The following is an 11,300-nucleotide window of genomic DNA, read 5'->3' on the forward strand; positions in this document are numbered from 1 at the left end:
CATCACAATTCTGGACTTCAAGTTATATTAAAAAAGCTACAGTGACTGGAAGACAGTATGGAGGTTCCTCAAAAAGTTGAAAATGGAGCTACCCTATGACCCAGCAACTGCACACTGGGTATTTACCCTAAAGATACAAATGTAGTGATCTGAAGGGGCATGTGTACCCAAACGTTTATAGCAGCAATGTCCACAATACTCAAACTATGGAAAGAACCTAGATGTCTATCAACAAATGAATGGATAAAGAAGATGTGGTATGTATATATGTGTGTATATATGTATATACATATATACACAATGGAATACTAGGCAGCCATCAAAAAAACCCAAAATCTTGCCATTTGGAATGATGTGGATGGAACTAGAGGGTATTATGTTAAGTGAAATAAGTCAATCAGAGAGAATTATCATATGATCTCTCTGATATGAGGAATTTGAGAGGCAGGGTGGGGGGTCATAGGGAGTAGGGAGGGAAAAAAATGAAACAAGATAGGATGGGGAGGGAGACAAACCATAAGAGACTCTTAATCTCGCAAAACAAACTGAGGGTTGCTGGGGGATGGGGGTAGGGATGGGGTGGCTGGGTTATGGACATTGGGGAGGGTATGTGCTATGGAGTGCTGTGAAATATGTAAGCCTGATAATCGAAGACCTGTACCCCTGGGACAAATAATACATTGTATGTTAATTTTTAAAAAAGCTATAGTGATCAAAATAATATGGTATTAGCCAAAAAAATAGACACACAGATCATGAAACAGAATAGAAAACCCAAAATAAATCCAAAACTATATGGTCAATTAAACCTCAACACAGCAGGAAATATCCAGTGGGGAAAAGACAGTCTCTTCAACATGTGGTACTGAGAAAACTGGACAGAAACATGCAAAAGAATGAAACTGGACCATTTTCTTACACCATACACAAAAATAAATTCAAAATGGACTAAAAGCCTAAATATGAGACCTATAATCCTAGAAGAGAGCACCAGGCAACTTTGACATTCGCCCTTGCAACTTTTTTTTGAATAGTTCTCCTGAGGCAAGGGAAACAAAAGCAAAAATAAACTATTGGGATTTAATCAAAATAAAAAGCTTTTGCACAGTGAAGGAAACAGTCAATAAAACTAAAAGGTAACCTACAGAATGGGTAGAAGATATTTGCAAATGACATATTTGATAAAGGGTTAATATTCAAAATATACGAAGAACTTGTAAGACTCAACACCCAAAAAATAAATAACTCAGTGAAAAAATGGGCAGAAGACATGAACAGACATTTCTTCAAAGAACATACAGGTGGGCAACAGACAAATGAAAAGACATTCAACATCACTCATCATCAGGGAAATGAAAATCAAAACTACAATGAGGTACTACCTCACTCCTCACATCTTGTCAGAGTGGCTAAAATCAACAACACAAGAAACAAGAAGTATTGGCAAAAACGTGGAAATTTTTTGTCATCTCATGGTGACAGATGGTTACTAGGTTTATCACGATGATCATTTTGTAATGCATATAAATATTGAATCTCTATTTTGTACACCTCAAACTAAGATTATATGTCAACAACACTTTGATTTAAAAATACTATCAGTGGTTATCACGGATTGAGGGAAGGGAGGAATGAATGGGCAGAGCACAGAGAATTTTTAGGACAGTGAAAAAATTTTGTACAAAATGGTGGGTATCTGTCATTACACACTTGTGAAAACCCATAAAATATACATCAAGAGTTAATCTTAATGTAAACTATGGACTTCAGGTAATAATATTGTATTGAAAAAGGTTGATCAGTTGTAACAAATGTACTACTTTGAATAGGATATTGATAGAAAGACTATGCTTGTATGGGGGAATATGTATATGGGAAAATTCTGTACTTTGCACCAATTTTGCTGTGCACTTAAAATTACTTTAAAATATAAAACCTATTAGTTTAGGCAGAGGGTTGGAAATTCCAAGAAGGAACTGAAAAGAAATGCAAGAGATCAAAAATACCATAACAAAAATAAAGAATGCCTTTGATGGGTTCATTAAAAAAATTTTTTTGAATAAGCTAATTTGTAAATTCAATTATTTTTTCTAGCTTTGAAACTTGAATTTTATAGAAGCTTTTATAGAAATAAAAGCTTTCCTCAAAGCCCTCATTGAGTATCTGGCTGCCCTCCTCTCTGAAGCAAGCCCTCAAAGCCCTCAGTCTCATAATGCTTTGCTAATTTTAAATGTTTAGAAGTGACTTCAGCACTGTGGGCTTCAATTCAACTGAAGTGCTTAGATGTTTTTCTTCATGAAGTGACTGTAACAGAAGAAAGGATGAAAAATTGCAGTTCACCTGGCTTCAATTTTTTACCCTTTTCCTTTCATTTGACAGGCATTCTTTTCCTATAATCTCTGTGAAAATTAGGAATGATCAGATTCAGAATGATTTAGAGGTTCCAAAAATAGTACTGTATCTCTTGGTTAATATGAAGTTAACTTTTAATGAGAGACTACCTACAGGTTTTTATGTAAACAGTATTTCCTGAGTTATTGAAAATAAAGGACCAAAAATATTTTTCTTCAAAAAAAAAAAGTCAATGATGAAGATAAAATGAAATCATGACAATACTGGGGCGCCTGGGTGGCTCAGTCAGTGAAGCATCTGCCATCAGCTCAGGTCATGATCCTGGGGTCCTTGGGATCAAGCCCCACATCAGATTCCCTGCTCAGTGGAGAGTCTGCTTCTCCCTCTCCCTCTGCCTGCTGCTCCCGCTGCTTGTGTTCTCTCTGTTAAATAATTAAATAAAATCTTAAAAAAATGACAATACTAATATAAACCAATTGAAAATTGAAACAAGGGAAAAAGTAACAAATAAAACAAATAGAAAACAAATGGCAGTATGATAAACTTAAACCCAACCTCAGTAATTACATTAAATGTAAATGTAATTTTAACATTCAAAATTTTTAAAAATTCAAAATTACAAAGCAAAGATGCTCAGAGATGGAAAAAAATCAAGACTGACCCTATTCCATCTACAACACAGTTTACCTATAGAGATACACATAGGTTGAAAACAGAAACCAGAGAAGGAGACAAACCATAATAGGCTCTTAATCATAGGAAACAAACTGTGGGCTGCTGGAGGGGAAGGGGTTAGGGAGATGGGTAACTGGGTGATGGGCACTGGGGAGGATAATGTGTTGTAATGAGCATTGGGTATTAAATAAGACTGATGAATCACAGACCTGTATGCCTGAAACAAATAAAACAATATATGTTAATTGAATTTAAATTTAAAAAAAAGAAAAGGATAGAAAAAAGAAACACTGTGCAGACATTATTAAAAGTTAAATGCTATATGAATCTCTAAGTAAACTGCAGAACAAAGAATATGCCATATAACCAATATAATAATGGGCCAAATTCATCAAGAACAGAAAAGCAATCCTAAATGTGTATGTAACTAAAAAAAAAACTTCAAAATATATGAAATAAAAACAGACAGAATTGAAAAGGACAAATAATCTACAATTATAGTTGAAAATTTCAACAGTTTACTCTCAGGAATTGAAATAAGTACACAAAATATCAGAAAGGATATAGAAAATTTGAACAATCCTGTAAACCAACTTGTCTTAATTGATATATATAAAACATTCCATTCACCAAGAGCAGTACATTCTTTATGCACCTGAGTGCATATGGGACATTCACTAAGAGAGACTATATTCTGGGCCATAGAACAAGTGTCAAAAAATGTTTAAGAATTAAAATGATATGAGTATATGTTCTGACCAAAGTGAAATTAAACTAAATATCAACAAAATATATCTGGAAAATTCCCACATATTTGGAAATTAAACAACATTCTTCCAATATTCAATGGTTCAAAGCAAAAAAATCACAAAGTAAATTAGAAAATATTTAAAACTGAATTGAAATAAAAACACAACATATCAAAATCTGTAGGATGGGGGCACCTGGGTGGCTCAGTGGGTTAAAGCCTTTGCCTTCGGCTCAGGTCATGATCCCAGGGTCCTGGATCAAGCCCCGCATCGGGCTTCATGCTCGGCGGGGAGCCTGCTTCCTCCTCTCTCTCTCTGCCTGCCTCTCTGCCTACTTGTGATCTCTCTCTCTCAAATAAATAAATAAAATCTTAAAAAAAATGGTTAAAATGGTACATTTAAAAAAAAATCTGTAGGATGCAGCTAATATAGTGCTTAGAGAAAAACTTATAATGTACATATTAAAAGAAGACTGGTCAAAAATCAAGTATTTAAGCTTCCATCATGGAATTAAAGCAAAGCAAGCCCAAAGTAAGCAAAATAAAGGAAAAAAATAAAGATGATAAAAAAAATAAAAGAAATAGAAACAGATAAAAATCAATAGGAAAACCAATAAAACCAAATTTTTTTCTGAAAAGATCAATAAAATCCATAAACATCTAAGTAGACAGGTCAAGAGAAAAAAAAAAAAGACACAAGTCCCAAAATCAGATAAAAAAGATTTAAAAAGAGCCTTCACTACAAATCTTACAGACATAAGATGATAATGGGAGAATATTATGAACAACTCTATTGCCAATACATTCAACCACTTAGAAAAAAAAAGATGCATTTCATGAAAGATAGAAATTACCAAAATTGCCTCAGGAAGAAATAGTAACACTAAAAAGATACATACTTATCAAATAAAATTTCAAATTAAATATATTACTTCAAAGAAATTTCCATTTCCAGATTTTTTCACTGGTGAATTCTATCAAACATTTAAAAATAAATAATACTGATTTGATATAGACTCTTTCCAAAATTTAGAATGAGGGAATGCCTCTCAACTCATGTTATAAGACCAACATTACCTTGATAGCAAACCGGACAAAAATGTTACAAAAATGAACACTAGAGACCATTCTTCAGAAAAATTTTAGCAAACTGAATTCAAGAATACATAAAAAGAGTAATAAGTCATGACCAAGGGAGGTTTATTTCAGAAATTCAGAGTTGGTTTAACATTCAGAAATCAGTGTTAATTCAACATATTAACAAACTAATATACCATATGATCATGTCAAAATGTACAGAAAAAGTGGTGCTTGGGTGGCTCAGTTTCTTAAGCATCTGCCTTTAGCTCAGGTCATGATCTCGAGGTCCTGAGATCAAGCTCCACATTGGGCTCCCTGCTCAGTGCAGAGTCTGCTTCTCCCTCTCCCTCTGCTCCTCCTCCCTGCTCATGCTTGCACTTGTTCTCGCTCAAATAAATAATATTTTTTAAAATATACAGAAAAAGCCCAAGAAAATCCAACATTCATTTATGATACAATTTTCGACAGATTAGCAGTAGAATGAATTTCTTCAATCTGATAAAATATATCTAACATCATACTTAATATTCAATAATTATGGAAAAGTCAGGGATGTCCACTCTCATCATATCTGTACAACATTGTACTGGAGGTACTAGCTGGTGCAGTAAGGCAATAAAAAGAAAAATAATATAGATAGGAAGAAGTAAAAATGTCTTTAGCTACAGATTCACACAGAAAATCCTAGGGAATCTATAAAAATGCTAATGGAACAAATAAGTGAGTCTATCAAGGTTTGGGATACAAGTTCATTAGACAAAAATCTCCATCATCATCTTCCCCCTGCCACACCATATATGGAGGGGCTGACCATACCACACTCACTTCTCCTTTTTGGATCCTAGGCACTATAGATGGGTACTGCTAGGGGGCCATCCTTAGGCCCATCTACCTGCTGTCCTGCTAGGTAACCTGCCTTAGCACCAAACACCATCTCCTGAGTCCTCTAAAGCAAATGCAGACCTCAGCAAAGCAGCTTCCTCAGTCAGTAAAGCTAACAGCAGCAGACCAGTGCTCCATGCCAATCTGGCCTTTCATAGACCGTAGCCACTATTACTGGACAAAGCTGACTGGGGTTAGCCTCTCATGTGTCCATTTTGTGGGAACTGTAGCTGCCGAGTTAACTGTAAGTTTTCAAAGAATCTGGGAGAAGCAGGTGTGTGGTAATAAGGGCTACTACAGGCACCAGTCTAGCAATATGAGTTTTACTGATATTTCAGGTACTCCCAAAACAGGAAAGAGCCTCCAGTTTGGAGCTAGGGAACTTCTAGAGTACAGGTCCTCCTTTCCCAGTGTCCATCTTGAATTTTCACCTTCATATGGTGAGTCAAATCCTTTAAAACCCACTGAAAGTTCTCCTGTCTTGGGCATACATAAGACTTGTCTGATTACTGAAAATGAGAGCTAACCATGATTAACACTTGCTTTATGCTAGATACTTTTCAAAATGTCTATTAACTCATTTTCTCTAGTTTTAAGTATCATCATTTTATAGACCTAAAAAAGTTCAGCCACACAGAGGTTATTATTCAGACCATGAACTGAGCAGCAATACTGAGATTCCAAATTCAGTCGGACCAAAAAACAAAAATAAAAACACATACTTTTAAACTGACACATAGAACATTGCAGTCTGGCCTGAAGAATTAGTTTTGATTTCAGTAAACATGATAATCTAAGAAACTGTATTTGTAATTTAGCTGATAAACAGAATATGCAAAAGTCTCAGATATTATAAGGACTAGAAATCTTTTAATGTAATATTTAATTTAGTATAAGTGGAGAGAGGACTGAGCACTGTGAACAAAATGTTGGTGAAAAGAGAGATTCTCTACTTACTGAGACTAGGTCATTTAATGACTATAAATTTACTAGGGAAGTCATTGGGAAAAACATACATTTGATGAATCATAAATCAGGGAGAGGCTTCTTTTAATAGCCACATCAAGGGACACCTGGGTGGCTCAGTTGGTTAAGCAGTGGCCTCAGCTTGGGTCATGGTCCTGGCATCCTGGGATTGAGTTCCACATCAGGCTCCTTGCTCGGCAGGGAGCCTGCTTCTCCCTCTGCCTCTGCCTGCCTGTGCTCTCTCTTTCTCTGACAAATAAATAAAATCTTAAAAAAAAAAAAGCCACATCAAACAACACAGCAATACTTTTTAAAAATTAAAAAATAAAGGCACCTGGGTGGTTCAGTCAGTTAAGTGTCTGCCTTCAGCTCAGATCATGATCCCAGTGTCGTGGGATCAAGCCCCATATCAGGCTCCCTGCTCAGCAAAGAGCCTTCTTCTCCCTCTTCCTCTGCTGCTCCCCTGCTTGTGCTGTCTCTTTGTCAAATAAATAAATTTAAAATTAATTAATTAAAATTAAAAATAATTTGGAAACTATTAGAATTAAACAATTTGTATTACAGTTTATATCTCTTGGTTAGCACTTTAATAAAAGAATAATGTTTACTTTGTAGAATACATTTTTGTCACAGACTGTATTTTCAACTTTTAATTATATGATTTATACATTTAATATATATTTCCACACGAGTGACTACATAACTTTACTATAATTCCTAGACAACATCAATTAAAATTTTTAATATACATAGCTATAGGCCCATCACATTCCAAAATTAATAATTAACAGAAATAGAATCAGTAACATTAGCATTGTTCATAGTGCAGAAAACTGGAAACAAGGAGAATTCACATATCATTTAAGATAGAGTAGGTTAGGGGTGCCTGGGTGGCTCAGTGGGTTAAAGCCTCTGCCTTTGGCTCAGGTCATGATCCCAGGGTCCCTGGATCAAGCCCCACATCAGGCTCTCTGCTCAGCAGGGAGCCTGCTTCCCCCTCTCTCTGCCTGCCTCTCTGCCTGCCTCTCTGCCTACTTGTGAGCTCTGTCAAATAAATAAATAAAATACTCTGAAAAGTATATATATCATCCCACTTTCACAAATTATGACCAAAGAATCCTGTGTGCATATATGCATATGAAAAAATACTTAATTAAATACATTATTATCTACATCTGTCATTAAGAGTAAAATTTTTTTCCACCCCAGGAGAAGGAGATTTGGCAGAAGGGTCCCTAATGTGTGAAAAGGAGAAGAAAGAGGGTGAGGATAAACAAAAGGGGGGGAAAAAGAGGGCATTAAGATTTTATATGATTATATTTATATACTGATGTAAATTATGTACATGCATTAGAAATCAAGTCATTTTTCAAAACTATCTTTTCCTTTTAATTTTGATTACTTTCATAGGCCTCAAATTACTGATCTGTTGAAATTAAATCTTTTCCTTTCCCTCCAGCTCTAAATTCTACAATTTCATAACTTAAATAATGTTAAGTCTTATCTGTCTCCTGTTTGTTATTTCCTATTTCTAACTCAGAGCTGCCCTTCCACTGATTAAAGTTCTGGATGTACTACTATAGCCTGCAGACTATTAATTATATTGAATTCAGGTTGTCTGAGTTATAAATAATTTATTTCTAACCTTTATATCAACCAAAGCAAGTTGCTCTTTGACATCACAAATTTACATTCACATGAGTGGGAGATATTTAATTACTGTTAAAGTGACAAAATCATAGATATTTTTCTTAGGCTAGGTATAAAACATAATCTAAAAGTCTGGAACTTAAATTTTTAGTCTAAGAAATCTTCCCATCTCCCACCTGGACTATTTCAATAGGTATAATATCTTCACCTTGTTCCAATTTACCTTTATTGAGCTTTCTAAAGATTGCTATTTATTCTGGGTTAATTTTCTCTTGTCCTTCTAATACACCTATAACATCTTTAAGATGGTGAGTGTGTGAGTGGGGTGGGGAAGGGTAGAAGGAGAGAGAAAATCTTAAGCAGGCTCCACTCAGGACAGAGCCTGAGGCAGGGCTCACTCTCACAACCCTGAGATCATGACCTGAGCAGAAATCAAGAGTCAGTTGCCCAACTGACTGAACCCACCCAGGCACCTCTATAGTATTCTTGTTTATGTCCAAAACTCACCTCTTCTAGGAGACCTTCTCAGAAGCCAAGACATGAAATTTCTTTCATGTCTCTGTATCTTACATTTACATACTGTTAAATTAATTATATTATAAGTGATTCATTTGTTTACACACTTATATTTCTTTTATCATGTTCAGTTAGCCACCATATAAACATCATTAGTTTTTGATGTAGTGTTCAACGATTCATTAGTTGCATAGAACACTTAGTGCTCATCACAACACCTGCCCTCCTTAATACCCCTCACTCAGCTATCCCATCCCCCCACACTTCTCCCCTCTGAAACCCTCAGTTTGTTTCCCAGAATCCATAGTCTCTCATGATTTATCTTGGTCAGTGATTCCCCCCTTCAGTTTTCCCTCCCTTCCCCTATCATCTTCTGTGCTATTCCTTATGTTCCACATATGAATGAAATCATATAATTGTCTTTCTCTGCTTGACTTATTTCACTTAGCATAACCCCTTCCGGTTTCATCCATGTCAATGCAAATGGTGGATATTCATCCTTTCTGATCGCTGAGTAATATTCCCTTGTATATATGTACCACATCTTCTTTATCCATTCATCTGTTGAAGGGCATCTCATCTCCTTCCACAGTTTGGCTATGGTGGACATTGCTGCAAGGGGATCTCTTTTAAAAATGGTGTTGGAAAATTGGACAGCTACATACAAAAGAATGAAACTAGACCATTCTCTTATACCATACACAAAGATAAACTCAAAATGGATGAAAGACCTCAATGTGAGAAGGAATCCATCAAAAACCTAGAGGAAAACATAGGCAATAACCTCTTCAACACTGGCCACAGCAACTTCTCTAAAGACACATCTCCAAAGGCAAAGGAAACAAAAGCAAAATGAACTTTTGGGACTTCATCAAGATAAAAAGCTTCTGCACAGCTAAGGAAACAGTCAACACAACTAAGAGGCAACTCACAGAATGAGAAAAGATATTTGCAAGTGACAGTACAGATAAAGGGCAGGTATCCAAGATCTATAAAGAACTTCTCAAACCCAACCCCCCAAAAACAAGTAATCCAGTCAAAAAATGGGCAGAAGACATGAACAGACACTTCTCCAAAGAAGACATACAAATGGCTAACAGGAACATGAAAAGATGTTCAACATCAATAGCCATCAGGGAAATTCAAATTAAAACCACAATGAGATACCACTTTACACAGTTAGAATGGCAAAAATTAAGAAGGCAGAACACAATAATGTTGGCAAGATGTGGAGAGAAGGAAACCTCTTACACTGTTGGTGGGAATGCAAGCTGGTAGAGCCACTTTGGAAAATAGTTTAAAAGATTCCTCAAAAAGTTAAAAATAAAACTACACTATGATTCAGCAATCGCACTACTAGGTATTTACACAAAAGATACAGATGTAGTGAAAAGAAGGGGCACATACACATTTATATTTGCTACTGGACATCAAGTCATTGAAAGCAGAGATTGTATATCATACAGATAATCCCAAATCCAATGATTTATGCTTTCAGGTATTGACACCCAGAAGGATTTGACACAGGGGAATACTCCCTTCTTGAATCCTTAATTGCACCTCACTTGCCTCTCCTTAATCTTTGCAGCAACTTCTCTATTGCTTGACTTTTAAATGCTCCAGTATCCCAAGGCTCAATTATTTTTTCTATTAACTATACATTCACTGTCATAAAGAGAGTGCATTCAGTCCCATGCTTTAAATGACATGTATATGTCAATGACTAGTAAATAAGGACCCTTCTGGAGAACTCCAGATTCATTTGTTCAATGACCTACCAACTGTTCCACTTAGATATCTAAGATATCTCAGCTATTACACAGCACCTCCCCCACAAAAAAATATTACATAGCTCAGAACAGAATTTCAAGACCCAACTTTGCTCCTTCTCTTTCCTTCACCTCATCCTTATTTCAGGCACTATGTCAGCAAATCTTTTTGGTGTTTCCCCTTTTGCAGCAACCTTGGAAGCCAGTTGTTGAGCGAGGCAGAACTAAAAGCTGGAAGGAGCCAGGTTTCCTAAATCACTGCCTGGAGGAATGCTGCTTACTAAATAGGAACATTTATATTGGACTTCAGAGAATTAAGAAGTTGATGAATGATTAGCCAGAGAAGTTTTCATTACCTCAACTAATACACTAGTCTTGTTTTATTTTAAAATGTTTGAAAACATATAGCTTTAAATATGAAATATCACATTATCAAGACTAATAATACTCTAAAAATACTTGCTCAGGAGACTCATCATAAATTTTCAATTAAGATATCAAAAGCTGGAAGTCCCAAAACCATGTCCAGGTTCATTTATTTATTGTCTATTTCCCTCACTAAAATGTAAGCTCTAGAAGAACAGAGGGTTTATTTTTCTGTTCTGTTCACTGTCATATCTCCAGTATCTAGAACTGTATTTGACTCTTAGAAGGCACTCAAT

The sequence above is a fragment of the Meles meles genome, chromosome 1 (genome assembly GCF_922984935.1).
Source record: "Meles meles chromosome 1, mMelMel3.1 paternal haplotype, whole genome shotgun sequence".
NCBI lineage: Eukaryota > Metazoa > Chordata > Mammalia > Carnivora > Mustelidae > Meles > Meles meles.